We start from the raw sequence: 18,587 nt of genomic DNA on the forward strand, positions 1-18,587 counted from the left end.
TCTTTTTAAATTGAGTGCGCATACTATGCCTTTCTACAGCACAGGTACTCACCTTTGCTGTGCGCCTTGTAATTCCACCATTGTAAGCTTGAATCATTTTAGTCATAAACTCTTTCTAATGATGTAATTGCTTCAAGCAAGCTACAAATTGCCTTAAGATTCTAGGTCATGTTTTGGCTTGTAGGTCATGTTTTGGCTTTCACTGTTCCTGTGGAGCCTCTGGAGTCACAGGTTCTGTGTGTACTCCTAAAATTGCCTTTTGAATGGCTTTAGAACAATACGTCTGCCAGTCCTGAATGCACAAATGCAGACAGCTTCTCGGTGCCGTGTACAACGCCTTGCTTACATATTCAGCACTTGAGGAAAAATTGGTGGGTAGGCAGACCCAGAAATAAGAATGTTCCTGTTTTCCTAAAAATTGGACCTCATTACATGTGTTCTGTGCAGTAGGATGTGCAGGCAGTGTTCAGAGTAAGCAATAGCCCTGTCTTTGATTAAGGCTTAGGAGTTGAGATAATTATGTGATTTTTAAATGTACTGTTCTGGTAAATGCAGTAGGGAAGTGTGTTTTTTCATCTGCTGTACACAAACGTAGCTATCAGTGGCTCAAATGAATGAGATCAGTTTTATGCTCAAGTCTTGACTGTGACTGGAATGGTGGTGGCATGTCAACTACAACAGGTCATGTGACTCTCAGATCAGGAAAGGATTTTAAGATCTAAAGCTGAAGATTAGGTGTATTTGTGAAGGGGAATGCAATAAAAGAATACATTTTTTTCAGTGCATCAGAGGAAGGGGCTCTAAACACCCTCTCCAGAGGAATTCAGCTGCATATCAGTGAAGGTAAAGTGGATATAAGAAAAATGCCATGTGTATGGAGAGCATTAGGAAAGGTCATATATTTCAAGAAAGAATATTGTTTACAAGGAGTGTTAATAGGTTTCAAGGGAAATGTTAATTTTTTTTTCCTGGCTGAAATAGCTACTGTAATTTTTTAATGGTTAATCATTCATTCTTGAATTTTTATATTAAGCATTTCATATTACTTTATTGACTTAACTTTTATGCTCTTCTTCATTTTGACAGTAAAGAATGACCAGGCAATACTCTTTGAAAATTGGAGACCATTTGCAGCTGCTCTCTGCTGAGGAAAGTGAATAATAGGGTGCCCTCAAGGAATTTCAAAGGTATCACTCAACAGAAACTTTTGTGTCTGAAGAAAACTAGATCATTTTATCATGGTAGGCATACTGATATGTTTGCTTTAATAAAATGCCATATTTCTGCCTTTAATCTCTTGTCAACCAGCTATTAAAACCCCAAAGTGTATGCGTGCAGCACATGTAAACACTTGTGGTTTCAAGTTTGCCACACAACATACAAAGCAAGCATGTAATTTTTGTTTTGTGAACAATCTGTAATAAACTCACTGAGTAAAGGCAAAAAAGATTCTTTCTCTCCTCCCCACCCCCTAAGCCAAAAAATCAATAATTTAATTCAATAACCCATGCAAATTTTTACAATCATCATCTAAATCCACCAGAGTTCTCTGAAGTGGTCAGATGAGGAAATAATGACAACACGTAAATGGTGATGAGCACCTGAAATAATAGCAGTGTTAGAAGATGATTACTTATGAGAATTGACTTATGTGCCTCAAGCCCCCAGAATTTTGCACCTGCACTGAACAGTTCCCTTTGTCTTTCAGCATGGCAATTCTGTGCTGTTAACTCACTCATCATTTCTTGCCTGTTAAGGCAAGGCTTGAATCAGTGCCCACAGTAATAGAAGCTTGCTTTGAAAGTAAAAGACGTTTCTTGTGACCCACCTCTCATGGCCTTTGCATCATATTCTTTCAGAAATTCCTGAACCTTTGGGTAGTTAAGAATACCTTAACGACTTTGGGAATTGCTTCAAAAATAATGGAAGACAAAAACAATATATTCTGAACAATAGTCAATAAATAAGTTCTGAACAGCAGTTAACACTGTTTATGAAACTGATAATAATCTGTTTTCTATCAATCCTCACGTGCTCAGGTATTTTACAAGACAGTATAAATGAAAGAAGTGTGTCTGTCTGTAAACCGCTGCCCCAAAATCTGCGATGATAGAGACAAAATTATGTGTTTAAGATTGTCAGCAGTCATGCAGTCATACATACAACCACAAACATTTGGAAGTATGGGTGGCTAAGAGGGACAAACAGGAATTCACACGCTATGGCCTGCTGCAGGGTGGACACGACCGCTTGTTGCCTGTGAGCAAGTTGAGAGTGAAGATTGCATTTCCCCTGAGCCCAGTGAAAAGGGAACCATAGCTACATTAGGCCTAAAGTGACCCTTTCAGCTGCCTGTCTGTACCCATTATCTTCCCTATTATACCAAATCTTTTCAGTGTTTCTCTCAATGGAAATAGTATTACACTTTTTCGTTTCTACTTCTGGGGAAGTTTTTCAGTACCACTACTAATTTCTGTGCCCTTTCTCTATCTGCTCTTTTCTTTGAGATGGAGTTTACCATAATGAAGTTAGGGTTAAAAGAAAGATAACTAATTTAAATAATTACTATTTTGTTTTGATATTATTCCATAAATGGAACTGGTTTTCATATATGAAGGTGATAAATCATATCTTTGTACAGCTGTGTTCATTGTTTTCCTTCTTTTGCTACAGTGTTCTAGGTTTTCTTTTATTTTTTACTGGAGTTGCTACATATACTGTGTGCACTAACTAATTTCTTTTTTCTTTCAGAGAAAGTTAATGTTCCTTTTCTGCGTTGAATTTCAAATACACGGTGCCCTAGGTTTTCTGGGTCCTTTTAACTCTCCTATTAATCTTCTTTAGCTTTGGCTAGCTCAAATAATTTAGTATGCTTTTCCACCTCACTTTTACCTTACTCTTCTGCATCATATATTTTCTTTAATTAGTTTGTTGTACACATGTTCTATTTCTTCTGAAACTGCAAACTGTTGACTAATTTCTAAATTGTGGGAAGACGTTTCTGTAATCTATTACTTTGTTCACCTCTTGTATTTTATCAGAACTTTTTCTCTAGATGTGTTGTTTATCCAAATATCTTTTTATTTTTTCTTTTGAATGAATTTTTGACCCTCCTGAGCAATCCTAATGCATTGGAAACTCATAAGTTTACATGATAGAATTTATGTTCAACTGCCTGTTTTATAGATCTTCCTTGGATTTTTGTGTCAGCCTGGTAACAGAGATATTCTCATATCCAGGATTGCCACTAGCACTTTTTCATTCACGTTTCATATAAAAATATATTGATAAAATGATTAGTATAAGTTAACCATTGCCCAATAAGGACTAATAAATTATTGAATGGGTCAATACTGTTCCATATCCCACTTATAATCATAGCTTGTTACCATGTGAGTACTTTCTGCTGATTTCATGCTTATATTGTCAATGAACAATATTTTGCTTATTTTTACCATGCTATCAGCTAAGTATTTGTTAATCTTTTGTAAGGTATTAGTATCCTCTGACCCCAATTTACTAATGACTCAGATAGCTGAAGTACGTTTTCAACTTAATTAAAAGCCTTTGCTTTACTTTAGAGCAGGGTGTGTGAACAACTTAGGTCCTTCTAACCCTTCAGTTGAAACATATCTCTCTTGGTTAGATGTTGGATGCCTCTGATTTAAATTATATGCCTCTGATTTAAATTATATATATAGATATATATTTTTAGCATTTCCTGTTGTGACAATCTTTGACAACTTCCATATTGCCAAATTGTGGATCACTCACTGTCCTGTGACGTGTCTGCAAGGGACACTGCTTCAGAAGCCTAGTATATCTCTTAAGTCCCTTGATTCCTGTGGTCTCCAACATTGAAAGTTCTTGCCTGAGGCCTCAGGCCTTGCATGGACAGAACTCTGATGGCAATTTTCCCCACACTGTGGCTGTAAGGTTTGCAAAGTTTTTTGACTCCCACACAAAGTTATGGTATATTTTTCTTTCCACTAACGTGATTGCTGGAAAAAGCTTGTTTATAGTAAAAGAAAGATGCTCTTGGATTATAGTAGAAGAAGGCTGCTCTTGCATTCTCAAACCGGAAAAAGACTTCTAATCATATATTGGAATTGGATAGGTTGGTGGCCTCTGTTTTTTCTGTGTTATCTTATGCTTAGTCTTTATGGCCACATCTCAACCTGTAGACCTGGAGATATTTCTGTGTCCCAAGAAAAAGATGCATGTCTCAGACAATGTTCTAACACTATATCTTTCCAAAGCCTGGCATATAACTTAATCTTCCATCTTTCAACCCTGGTCAGCCTGATGATTTTTATGATGAGGAACCCGAGGGTTACAGGCCAAAAGGAGTTCCTATTAAGTGGTCCTGCCAGATGTTTGTTCTGGATAACTGAAGCATGCCCACTGCTAGAGATGGCTTTTGTTCATGCTCACTCAGATAAAATATGATTCTGTACGTAGTTATTAGGTTTCTTTCATGGAACTACGGTGTTACTGCTTTACATCAAAAAAGATAAAAAGGAAAACTGTGGTACACAATTATGAATTAATTAGAAGTTATTATTCTGTTATAAAATTTTACCACAACTGTAATCTATTGCGACCATTATGTGTGTGTCTTGAATTTACTGCTAGCGGTGTTTTGTGCAGTCTGGATTTAATATTTACAAAATGTGATTGCAGGGAAAAACTGCTTTTCTGCATCTTGCAAAGGTATATTTTTTATCAATTCATTTGAATGTGACAAGAGGTCTGACAGACAACTGATGAACCATAACAGTTCTCAGAGAAGAGTACAGGATTCTCTTTTTAAAAACTGACTTTGATACAGATGAACATAATCTTCCAACATTTTCAAAACATGCATTAAATATCTTGAATTCTCTATTCTTTGCTGCACAGTGTCAGACAAGTAGGCAAGCAGTAATTGGGATGGAGCTACAACAAAAGTTGACCCAGGACATAACTTTGTTTCATGATTATTATTAGGATTAGACGTTCTTTTTCATTATTGGTAATGAAAAGGAACTTTTTTAACACCTTGTGTGTGTGTGTCTGGTTTAGGGTATGGTAGCCCAGCCCAGCCTGGACAAAACACAAAACTGAAATGTGACTTTGTGAAGGGTTTTGGCCATGATAGCAGCATCTGTTTTGCAAAATATTCTAAGCAGCTCCACTCGTGTCATGCATTTCACCCCTGGCATTTTACACCCCATGCAGCTCTGTGCTGAGGTGCTGACTCAGCCAGCACTGGTTGTCCTCTCTCTAACTGCTGGCTGCTCCTACTGAAGAAGCTTCATTAGAATCATAGAAGGTTTAGACCTCCAACCCCACTGCATTAAGTAGGGGCATCTTTACTAGATTAGGTTGCTTAGAACCCAATCAAGCCTGACCTTGAATATCACGGGGGATGGGGCCTCCTCTACCTCTCTGGTCAACCTGTTCTACCACCTGATCTACCACCCTCATACTGAAGAACCTTTTTCCTAATATACAACCTAAATCTACCCTTTAAGTTTAGAACCACAGAATCACTAGGTTGGAAAAGACATTTGAGATTGAGTTCAACCATTCCACCGTTCCTGTCCTCTACTAAACCATATCTCTGAGCACCTCATCAATCCATCTTTTAAATACATCCAGGATCAACCATGTCCCTGGGCAGCCTGTTCCAGTGCCTGATAACCCTTTTTTTTTTCCGAATGTCTAACAATTACCCCTCATTCTATTGCTACATGTCTTTGTGAACAGTCCCTCCCCAGCTTTCCTGTAGGCACCTTTCAGGTACTGGAAGGTCTCCCTGGAGCTTCTCTTCTCCAGAATGAAAAAGCCCAACCCTCTCATCTTATCTTCATAGGAGGGGTGCTCCAACCCTTTGATCATTTTTGAGGCCCTCCTCTAGATGCACTCCAACAGGTCCCAGAATGCTGTGGCCTTCTGGGCTGCAGATGCACATTGGTGGCTTATGTCCAGCTTCTTATCCACAAGTACTCCCGAGTCCTTTTCCTCAGGGCTGTTTTCCAGCACATCATGTCCTAACCCGTATGGATAACAGGGATTGTTCCGATCCAGGTGCAGGACCCTGCACTTGGCTTTGTTGAACCTCATGAGGTTCACATAGGCCCATTTCTCCAGCCTGTCCAGGTTCCTCTGGATGGCATCCTGTCCCCCTGGCACATTAACCTCACCACTCAGCTTGGTGTCATCAACAAAGTTGCTGAGGGTGCACTCAATCCCACTGTTAATATCATTAATAAAGACATTAAACAGCACTGGTCCTAGTACAGACCATTGAGGAACACTGCTTGTCCACCTGGACATCAAGCCATTAACCACCACCCTCTGTATGCGACCATCCAGCCAATTTCTTATCCACTGAACAGTTGACCCATCAAATCCGTATCCTTACAACTTAGAAGGATGTTGTGGGAGACTGTGTCAAAGGCCTTGCAGAAATGCAGACAGATGACTGCTGTAGCTCTTCTCTTGTCTACTGATGATGTTGCTCCATTGTAGAAAGCCACCAGATGGTCAGGCAGGACTTGGCCCTAGTTAAGCCATGTTGGCTGTCATGAATCACCTCCCTGTCCTCCATGTGCCTCAGCACAGCTTCTATGAGGATCTGTTCCATGATCTTCCTAGACACAGAAGTGAGGCTAACAGGTCAGTAGTTCCCGGGGTCCTCCTTTCTACCCTTCTTAAAAATAAATATAATGGTTTGTCTCTTCCAGTCACTAGGGACTTCACCTCACTGCCATGACTTTTCAAATATCATAGAGAATGGCTTGGAAACTACATCAGCCAATTCCTTCAGAACTCTGGGATGCATCTCATCGGGTCCTATGAGCATGTGTACATTCAGGTTCCTCAGTTGGTCATGAGCCTTATCTACACCTAAAGTAGGATGGACTCTGTCTCCCCTGCATTGTGGACCATCAACTTGAGAGCGGTGAGAAGAGTAGTTTGTGTCTTGATCTTCACCACGGTCTTCTGCAGTATGCAGGGGTACAAAATATCATCTTCCTGACACATTGGTTGTCCTTGGGATATAGAACTAAGACCAGTATCACATGTGTTTGCCTCTTGGAACATGTGTCCTATTTCTGCATAAGAGAGTTCTTGCTAAAAAGGAGATCCTGACATAAATGCAGGGCAGGACCTGTTATACAAGAGTTGTGTTGGAGGCATTTTCTTTGATTTGCTTGTTTGTTTTTTTAATGATAGTCTTTGGTAACATAAATGTTGACCTTTTTTTCAAGAGATGTTCTTCCATTAAAAAAGCACACTTTATAGCCTTTGCTCATTTCGAGGCACCTCAACAGGGCAGGAAAAATATTTATGCATATAAAAAGGCACAGAATAGTTTGTGCACAGACAGAACAGGATCAGTGCCTCAGCCTGCCATTATCTCTTCATGCTTATTTAGGCAAATTGCGTGTCTACTTCCTCTGTGGTCTGTAAACACTTTAGAACAGAGGCTATCTCTAGCAATCTCGAACTTCAAGACAAAGGGCAGTAAAGCCCAGATTTTAGCTTTGTCCTCTGGAAATTATTTTACAGAATGGATTTGTGGCATCTCTATAGACCTGCATTTCAGTGCCAAGATCCAAAGATAAAAATGAATGTTGTGGTCTCATTTTTAGCCCTGTTTCTATCCAAACTTTGCTAACACATGCCTCTAGTTGGGAAGCAGGGGGTTCTGTGGTTGGGATAGAAATGGAATGTTTCTGAGAGGTATGTGCGGAATTACAAAAGCAGAAATTATTATTTCCCTCTTGTTCTAACTGAAAACTTAAAAAGAATCAAGCTGCTTGTGAGGCATTGTAGGCATGCTTTTTGCTGGAGAATAAAGGATGTCCTCTTTCATGTAGACTAGGTAGTCTTCATTTTTCTTTGCTGAAATTTTAATGGAATGTAGGAATCCAGGAAGGAACTAAAATCTTGGAGTGGTAGATGGTGCACAAATGCGGAATTAAGATGGGGTTTATACACCTCATGTGCCTACAATACTAGTGTGCAATGGATAACACCAAAGCTGTGCTATCTAGCAGTAAAAGCAGCAATCATGGCAAATTAGCTGTATGAGCGTTGTTTCACCCAATAGTATGGTTTCCATTTTTTCCCTAAATAGAGGATGAAATAGTTCAGAGGCCACCTCCTGCTAATATTCTTCTGGCATTCCTGCAGGGCAGAAACTTAACCAGCAGGGTGAACTAGAGCAGAGATTTGTGGCATCAGTACACTGCAACTCACCTTTCTTTATGTGCATGTGTAATCATCCCAAGGAGCTTTTCAACACCACTCTGGCCTTCCCGCTTTGCTGAGAACTCTGTTTACATGATCTGCTGGGAACTGCTATGGATGAATAGAGTTATTTTCTTTGATATTGATGGTTTGCACATCAAGTAATCAAATTTAAAACCATGTGTAGGTGGAAGTGTTTATTTTAGACAGAATATGGCTTTGGAAATCTCAGAACTAAAAATCAAAGTCTGGGTTAAAAGGAAGCTTCCATCTGATGTGAAGTGTTGCTGAATATTCTTATGTTAGGTCTATGCTCAGTGCTTTCATACTTTTAAGAAATCAACAGACAAAACTCCAAAAATCAATCACAAACCAAAACATTCTCAGAAGTGTGATGCATGCAAGATGGCTCTGATAGGATCTACCTCCAATTCCTGTTTCCCTTGGGCTTTTTCTTTTTGTTTGCAGACACTGGCAAGATGAGATGACAGCTTTTTCTGATGGCCCTGTTAACAGTTTTCACTAACAAGGAAAGGGGAAAGGAATAATTCTCTGCAATAATACTGACTTCTTATGTGATCTCAGGTAAGTCACTGGGCGATTATGACTTCCTCAAGAAGAGAACAATAGCATTTTTGTGCCTTGCACAGGTGTTACAACTGTTGGTGTGAATAATGGATATTCTGTTTTTCATGGCTTGAACCAGCACAGAATGTTTTATAGTTTCTTTAAAAAAGAAGAAAAACAAAGAAAAAAATATTTCCAATTAGTGTGTTTGGTCCACCGTATACTGTTGGCCCATTATGCTTTATAAATTTTTGGGTTTTTTAAAAAAAATCTTTTCTTTTTTTAAATTTTAGGTCAATTTTTAAGTGAAAGCTACCCTGCTGGGAGAACAATTTTCTTTAACAAATGTTGAAGCAAAATGGTTTTTACATTTCAGACAGTGAAACTTGTAGCATTTCTGAAATAGCTCTGTCAGAAAAAAGCCCAACAAGTTTGACATGTTCAATTACCTACTGCTCCACCCCCCCTGTATTTTTTTTCAGCCAAACCTCTGTGTGTGAGTTTATTATAACAGTAAAATTCTTTGAAAGATGTAGTGTCCAACTTACAGACCAAGGTGCATAAAAGAAAGCTGAGGTGACTTTAAAGTACCTTTGCAGCCTTTGGACTCCAGTCTGATTTATAGCTATTTGTATTTATGTGTCTTCTCTCCTGGGGCTTCCTAGGGAGTCACAGGACTGACCAAATTTCTTTTGTGTTAAATGCCAGTGCTGAAACTTTTTTCTAGAGTCCTGCACTTGCTGCATGTTGTTATCCAAATGTACATATAGGGCACTTCAGAAGGCATCTGTTGAGTCCTTTTTGCTGTACTGTTTGTCTGTGGCTTTCCAGAGACTGCCTGTGCTGTCCCTCAGTGCAAATCACTGCCTGTCACAGCCCCATCCCTAAGCCAGGGCCTAAACCTCCAGCTTTCCTAAAAGCCTATGGATGCCTTGATTCAGAGTTATGGTTAGGCTGCAGTCAGCTCTGTGGAGAAGAATGCCTATCTTCTTGATCAAGGCACGAATACTAATAAAGGCTGGTGGTTTGCCTGATAAGAATTACTGAGTGCTTGCATGATTTTCTGAATGCCTGAAAACAGCTTTTCCAAATTCCAAATGCAAATTTTCATGGAGCAATAAGCGCACTTACTTCATTAGGTCTTTAAGAAAGCCAAAACCAAAACCTCATGCTAAGATTCATTACTTGTCTACCCTCTTTCTTCCTGAAAAGGAACTGGAGAAATATTTATGTTAATTAGCTACTTGCTGGAACTTGTTATAGCAGGATAGAAAGCAAACTTTTCTTTTGGTGAGCAATTCTGTGATTGCACATTTAATACTAAACTACAGTTTATAAATAAAAAAAAACCCAAACCCATCAGACTGCTTAAAACATAGTTATTAACGTAACAAAGCAAGACAAGAACAGCATCCAAAGAATTCATGTTTGAAGTAACAGATAATCCTGTAATTGCTACTTCTTGGTAAAACTCTGAGTATGTGAGAGGGAGCCTTTTTTTTTAAATGGCACATAGACATCAAAGATGCTTTCCTTGTCTTTTATACAGTAGCTTTCTTTCAAGTAAAGAAACACCCACACAGAAAGGGGAAAAAACGGTTTTATTGTGCTCTAAAGTCAGTTCATTTCTATCTGAAAGTAAATGTTGGTTTTTGGCAGCCCGCGGATGGAAATGTGTTTAACGCTGTGAAGGTGAACTGCCGCTACAGCAAGGACTGGAAGCGGATGTCAGCATGAGGGAATTAACCGTCGGGGTTTTGTGAGTGGTTCTTTGCTGAAGGGTTTTGGACTAGGCATTGCCAAAGCTGAGACCCACCTTTCTTTCCTTCAGCCACATCTTTCACAAAAGCATCACACAAAGAAAATTTGCCTGAGTGCGGGTGTGAGCGTATGGCAGGTTTCAGCATCCAAACTGGAATCCTGACTCCCATGGAGGCTGTTAGCAGAGCAGTCTGCTTAGCTCCCAGAGTAGTGACTTTGCTATTTTGAGCTCATCAGTGAGGTAGAAGATGTCAAGAACAAGAAACTGCTGTGAGAATTTTTCTTTCATTGTGATTAGCCAAGACTTGAACATTATCTGTACTGCAAATAATGTCTTTAGAGATTAAGCAGCCATGTTTTAATTAATCTACCATCACATACAATACAATAGAAGACAGCTTATGTATGTGGTTTTGAGTTCCCTATATAATTCTATTGCATGGCATGGAACCGCCTTTTCATCTCTTCGAAGATTTTACAAAATGTATATAAGGGTTCTCTTCCTCTGAATTTCCATAGGAGTTTCCTTTAAAGTGACTGTCAGGAGCTGGTGGAGATTTGGTGAATCCCCAGTTCAGAATTATGCTTACTTATACGTAAAGTTTTGTCGTGGTCCCTGCTAAAGAACATTTTCTGACCTTTTCAGAAAGGTCTGTCAGAACTGTGGTAGTGACCTGCCTTCTTGCAGTTGATGTTAAATATAAATCTCTTGTATAACAACGTTTGTTCTTGTACTATCCACCTTAAAGTCTTGCAACTTTAAGATTGTGACTCTGGTTTAATGTGTATCACCACACGACCAGCTTGATGTGCCTGCCTGCAATCATGGTATAAATAGCAGTAAATGACACGTTTTAATACCACATATAGGGTCCATTTTACTGTAAAAGGTGGCTGATTTGCTTGAACTGGGCATGGATCCCAGCATCTCATGGCCTTGAAGGAGCTATTCTCTTCTTTTCCAACAGGTGCTAAAACCAACGTAGCCGGAATGGAGCACTGGGATGGGACTAAAGTGTTTGGTCATTTGTCTCACTGACTAGCTAAAACATATTTCCAGGCTGTCCTTTTCATTAGTCATTCCCCGAAAAGAGGGAGCAATGAGCTGCCCATGGAAAGACCAGGAGGGACCTCTTCTTCTTATCCTGCAGTACCACCAAGTGATTGGAAGCAGGAGCCGCTCAGAGGTGATGAAGACTCTGGAGCTGAACACAAAACTCTTCTAGCAAATCACAGTAAGCTACAAAACCTTGAAGGACCGTAAGTAACTAAATAAAGCCGGTTGATTGTGTATGTCTGGCTATAAGGACACTCCAGGAGGGAGTTTAAAAGCAAGTGGTATAACTGGCATAACTCATCCTGTTAAAATCAAGAGGAGCTTTATCATGGGTTTATTATGGCAGTGGACCTCAGCCAGAGCTGGGGGCTATGGAACAGGATCCTACTAAACAGTGAATCAGAAGACCAGTATTTCTTAGTGATGGTTTTCCTGTGGTTATAAACCTTGTTACCAACAAGTGAGGCTCTTTCCAAGCTGCAGTTTGTTCTTTGAGCCAGATTTCTGCAGCTCCTTCTTTCCAAGCTGTTCACACTGTCTTATGTGCTGTCAGAGTGCACTGCAGGGTAGGTAGCAAAAAACTTTCTTGAGGAAAGGTATATGCTTGCAGAAATTTGTGTGTGACCCCATGCTTCAAACACACAGTCCTGCTGTCATAGATAGGAGCATGAAGGAAGCACAGGGATTTAGAAAATGAACAGAGAGAAATATTTATTTCACTGTAAAAAGTGACCTTGGAAATGTGCATATCAATTAACCAGCATCTGCCAAGAAGTTATTCTACAAACAGAAAACTAAAGAGCTTGCAGAAAGGTACTTTTTTCTTTCTGAAATGGATGGCTGGATGCCCACATGAACACTATATCTCCACTAAAAATGTGTATTTTTTAAAATCTCTTATCAGATACACCAAGATGAAATTAGTCTTGAGTAAAAATGCTGTTGAGAGCCAAGGAGAACTGTGAATAAGAAACTCCACAGTTGGAAATGCTGGTTCAGTTCATTTCACATGAGCCTGCTGAGAAAGAGCAGACCTCTTGTCCCTCTGAAATGTTTTCATAACCCTCCCAATATCCAGCTCTGAGAGAGGGCTGTGGACATTCGCTGCATGTCTTGTGCAAGAGAGACACGAAAGGTCTGAAGAATCAGAGCTCCTCCTGGACCAACTAACCCAGAGCCTGCGATCATATTAGCACCGCCCCTAGACAGAATGAGCCTATATAGTTGAGCTTTCTGATAGAAATAAATTTCAGTAATTTGGTACAGCAGAAGAGGGGAAAAAAAAAAAAGAAAATAAAAAGGGGGCGAGGGGAGAGACCTGGGAGTGATGGCTGCCCCTGGGAAGTGGAAAAGGGAAGGAGAGACATTGAAGTGAATCATGATGCTTGTAATTTTCGGTCTATCCATTTTAAGCAAAGCAAATGATTCCTAAAGGCAAACTGCTCTGTCTCTTACATGGCAAAAAGGACTTAGCTGATGTACATAGCTTACTTCTTTTTTTCGCCTTCAAACATTGTACCTTGTCCTTAATCTGTTTCTCAGGAAAGAAAGGAGGAAATCTCCAGCATTTATTAGATCACTAAATGGGATAACATTGTTTCTATTCTGAGGGATGCTAACTACTTATCCTTGTTTGCTGAGCACAGGTTGATGGCTTGTGACCACAGGACACAATTTAATAGATTGAACTGTGTCAGTCACCACGGTAACTGGGCCAGAAACTTCCGCCTTATTTTCACACTCACCATTCTGCCTCAATTTCTTTTCATGTGAAGGACCCACAAATGCTGGAAAACATGTTAGACTCAGATTTTACTTGTATTTCTCTTGTAGCCTCCATGTTCTGCAAAGCAGCAGTGTGTCACCAACTCCAGTCCATTCATATGTTTACTTCTGAAGCATCCTTTGTCTAGCAGAATCACTCATAATCTTGCTTATGCTTGCAGTCGATAAGTGACTGTCACATTCTCCTAATATTTGCCTGACCACATTAAAAAAATTGGGGAAAAAACATATTTAAAATTGCCCAATCAATTTAAAGGGAAAAAAACAGATAACATTCTTAAAAAATTAGTCTTGGCTGAATCCTCAGCTATAAACCCCATGTATTATTAGCTTGGTGCAAGTTGCAGTAGGTACCTATCTATGTATTTGGGGTTTAGTGTAAAAGAGATCGAGCTGGAAATGTGAAAGTTAAGCCATCTGTAGAAATTTTAACAGGAAAGGGGTAGAAGGTAGGAACTTATCGTAGGCATTTTGCACAGGACATTTTCATTATTTCAAATGAAACTGCACATCATATTGTGATTTTTTTTTTTTTTTTTTATGTCTTATTTCCACATGCCCATAGATAAACTTAGAGAATTGTTACCGATACTGTGCTGGCAAGGACACTGAGGCATAGGGAGATGTTGGAAAATTGTTCACAGTCTTCAGCAAGAACTTTGAGAGGTATGATGCTGCCCCTTCTCTTTTTCCCATGAAGAGGGAGAACATAAAGTCTTGGGTCCATAGTCCTCAACATAGAGGTGTTTAATTTCTAAGAGGAACGATTGCCTTAGGATCAGAGTGTAGCACCGGTAACCTTAATTATGCTGGGTAGTACCTAGTTTCGTACACTGTCATACTGATCATAGAAGGATAACCTACAAAACATGGGGTACCTAACAGACTGTGAGATTCTGATTTGTGACCTTTCCTGTTATCCTCATTTGGGGAAGTGGATGCCCACACCTGAGATTTGAATGTGAACACAGAATGTGAGATATGGACTGCTTACATACAGATTTTGCTTTTGGTCCATCCGAAATTGCTGACAGGGTGATCTTAGGGTCCTGTATGATTGGAATGGTGGATAACAGTTGTTTCTGAGCATATACAGTTAGACCCATAGGTAATGTCCAGATATTCCCTGCAGGGCAGTTTGCATTTGCAAACTGGTCTCTATTTTGCTACAGCCTATGGGAGTCTTTGCTGGTATAACTTGGGCTTTGCAGAGCTCTCTTTTGGAGCTGGCAGCAATATGGTAGCATTATAAACCCATGATTAGCAAAGAAAACTTTTATTTTCCTCATTCCCCAAAAGGGAAAACCAGAGTGAAAGGCTAAAAACCTCCAGTTACTTTATGATGCCAACATCTGCATCATTTTACAGAGAACTTAATACAGATGGAACAAATAGATCTTTTCCATAAAAGAAAAGGAGTGGAATAAGATGAAGATTTCCTTGAAGACTTCTGAGCCATGAAAGTTAAAGCCATTCTCCAGGAATGGCATACACACAGCGCAAGTGCAGTTCTGCTGCAGAGATTAATGCTACTCGGCTTCATTTGCCAAGTTCAGTAACTTCCTGGCCTGTAACTTACACCTGTTGAAATGCTAGATTCTTTTCTCCTTGCTTTTTCAGTGGAGCTTTGGGTTTGCAAACAAGCATACAAAACAAACCCTTTGGGTTTTTTCTCCTTTTTTCATGCTGGATAGCTTTCTGTCTGCTGTCCTAGCTGGGTGATACATTTGGGCAGTAAGAATATTATGCATTTATCTGCCAGGTGTGGTGGTTTGACCCTGGCTGGAGGCCAGACACCCACCAAAGCTGCTCTATCACTCCCCTTTTCAGCTGGCCAGGGGAGAAAATATATATTGAGAGGCTCAGGAGTCGAGATAAGGACAGGGAGAGATCGTTCCACCATCAGTGTTGTGGGCAAAACAGACTCAGCACAGAATAAAGGAAAGAAACTCTCCAATTTATTACACTGCACTACACAAGCAGTGACACCAGAGTCGGATAATGAGAAGTGAGACCTTGGTCAACAACTCCGACCTTGAGCCGGCTGGTGTTTGCTCTGTGGGGCCTGCAGAGAGCTTCTGGCTGCTTCTTGCAGAAGCCGCCCCTGCAGCCCCCCTCCTCCACTAGAACCCCGCCATGCAAAACTACACCACCAGGCATGATAAAGCATGTAGGAAGAGCTTTAGCTGACTTTTGTGTAGAGTATACCATTGGATATGAATATCACTTTCTCAAAAACAGAGAAAACAACCAGACCAAAATATTTCTGTCCTTGAATCCTAGTCATTAGCATAAAACAGGAAAGTTCAGCTCTGAAAGCTAAGATGAACTTCATGGAGACATTTGGTGAAAATCACTTGTCTGTAAGGAGTGGGAAGACCCAGTGACCTTGTCATTCTTTCTTAACTCACATCTTGTTAGGATTAGGGAATTAATGTGAATTCAAGTTAGAATGCCATTAACCATTCCATAACTAAGATATGGAGTAAACATGACTTGAAATCCTAAATTACTTGTAAAGGTGGTAGAACTACTTTTTTAACCTTGTATTCACATTTTTAAATTACTTTTGTTCATGCAACTAATTTATTTAGAGATACACAATAAAGCTAAGAAGACACTTGAATCTTAGTCCCATGAATTTTTGCCTGCATAACTGGCTCTTATTTCAAAATCCATGATCTTACAGGCTTCACTTTCTCATTATTCAGTTTAGGATTGGATGGAAGTGTTTGCATATGTAACACTGTAGATTGTGTTTGCCATAAAACTTGATAACTAAATTCCTGGCCATTTTGTCTGTTCATCTTCCAAGACAGGGTGATTTCTCACCACAGAATGCTGCCGTATCTTCTTGTGTTTGAGAAAATGATCCATATGATAGCACAAATATCTCCATTCTAGCTCAAACAACTGGTTTAAATACTAATAAAAATTTGATTACACCAACATGGGCTGCCTAGTCTGAGCAGTGGAAGTTTACTGCTTCCCTGGAATATTTTTCTGCTGTACTGCTGTACTATGATCCTTCCACAGACATTGATGTACGTTTCCATCATGGCGCTGCAGTCAAAACAATATCCACAACTTAGATCAATGCTTGAACCTGCCTCTTTATCTTGTCTCCCAAATTTCCATTTCTATGTGTTTTAATATGTGAGGTTAAAATAAAAACCTTTCCAGAATAGAAGACAAATAATTGGCTTCAGCTTCTTTGCTTTTTCCTTTCGGTGCTCAACCCACCTGGGCCTATGTTTATTGAACTCCATACATTGTCAAGACAGTATTTGTAAATGGAATTTAACCGTAGGTGAGCGGTACAAATGTAATAATATTACACAACTGTTGTTTAATTTTGAAGGCTCCATCCTCAGCAACAGCGCTTATAATGGACGGTTCAAGCTGAATTATCCATTATTGTTCCCAAAGTTTACAATTAAACTATCGATCAAAGCTGGCAGAAAATTCTCAAGCAGGCTGGGTGTGCACCGGGCTTGTTTTCAGTGCAGGCTGAGGGAGAGAAACCCAGAAGCAGCCTTCAGCTAATCCTCTTAGTGCTAACTGTCCTGGATGCAGCAGTGATTATGTATCGTGCTTATACAGTTTTAATAGTGCAGGTCCTATGCAATTTGCGACCTCTATTTCTGCCCAGAAAGATTGGAGCTTAACAGGTTTGGATCCACAGGGAACCAGCTTCGGCTTTTAGGCTTCTTCAGACACTGCAGAATGCATCTTTTCTGGGGAATTCCACAATAAAATGACTGTTATTTATCATTACAAACCTCTTTATCATTTAGTCAATAAAAGGCCTCTCTCTCTCACTTTTTTTTTCCATGGTGTGCTCAGAGTCAGAAATCTGTATTAGTCTCCCCTGGCCTGAAGGCAAGAGATGTCAAATGCTAAATCATGATCTGCCCTGGCTTTCTGGCTAAATTGTGTATGAAGGCCTGAGGCGAAAAGGTGCACATGCTCATTATTTGAAACAGAATGGTTTTTTCCCCTTTCTTTCCTTTTTTTTTTAAAAAAATACATATTGAGACATATATGGTAACACACATACAGAAAGCTTCTGAAAAGTATCAAACCTGAAACAAACCAGCCAGAGCTAAATACGTCAAATATATGTGCTTGCAGATTGGGAAATAGAAAAGTGATTGTCAAGAAAAATCAGATGATCTTCCCCTTTTGAACTTTTTGTTAGCAGTGGGGAAAAAAAGTGTTAGGACTTGACAGCAAGGTGACAGATGTGGTAAATAATGTATCTGGTGAATTCACCCCAGCTTTTTTGGAGGGGGGAGGAGACGTTTGAAATGAATCTTAGTTTGAAATTGGTCAGAAAACCTACGTGGAAACATATTTTAAAGCCTACGATTGTTTTGCAAACTGGTTTGAGTGTGTCTTCATCTACTAATTTGTTTGCAGTTGCTGATAGATCACCTTCCTCACAGAGCACTGTTACTAACCCAGGTTGGCTAAGAGACTTTTGCAAAGAGGTTTTAGGACAGTCATCCCTTGGGCACATTTTTGTGTGAACGTATTTGCATATATATGTCAAAGCCTTTCTGTTTTGAAAGTATTCTTCTGAGGGAGGTATGCATGCATACCAAAATATTGGTGGGAAACCTTTAAAGGGTTGTGCATGCCTTTGAAGCATATTTAATTTCTTTTATTTATTTTGACACCAGGGAAACATTCAAGAATGTTGTTTTACAGTATTTGTTCAGCAGCAGGTGACAAGGAGCTTCTACAAAAGCATATTAAACTTCACAATTTCCATACTTTGGACTAGAGTTTCAAAAGCTGCAATGAAACCTGGGGAGATACTCTGGAGAATCTAAGCAATGTATGTATTATTTTTAGTGCTCAATATTTTCTCCATTTAACAACAAAGCATTCTATGTATTTATGCTGTCTGCTCTGTTAATGTAAGCAAGAAAGGGACCACAGCTCAGAGAAGAAAAAGGGCTCATGTATAACAGGGCCATTAGGTTCAGCCAGCTTAATTTTTGACATTGCAATTTTGATGTTGGTTCTATAAAACTGGATTTATTCAAATGCCCTCTTGCTGGTTATAAAAGTTGTGAATGAGCTGGGGCCACTTGAATGCAGGTATTCTTCTGGAAGTTTCAGGCAAATTGTCTGATTGGAACAAACTTTTCAGGGAAGACCTCTC

The sequence above is a fragment of the Gallinula chloropus genome (genome assembly GCF_964237585.1).
Source record: "Gallinula chloropus genome assembly, chromosome: 2".
Lineage (NCBI taxonomy): Eukaryota > Metazoa > Chordata > Aves > Gruiformes > Rallidae > Gallinula > Gallinula chloropus.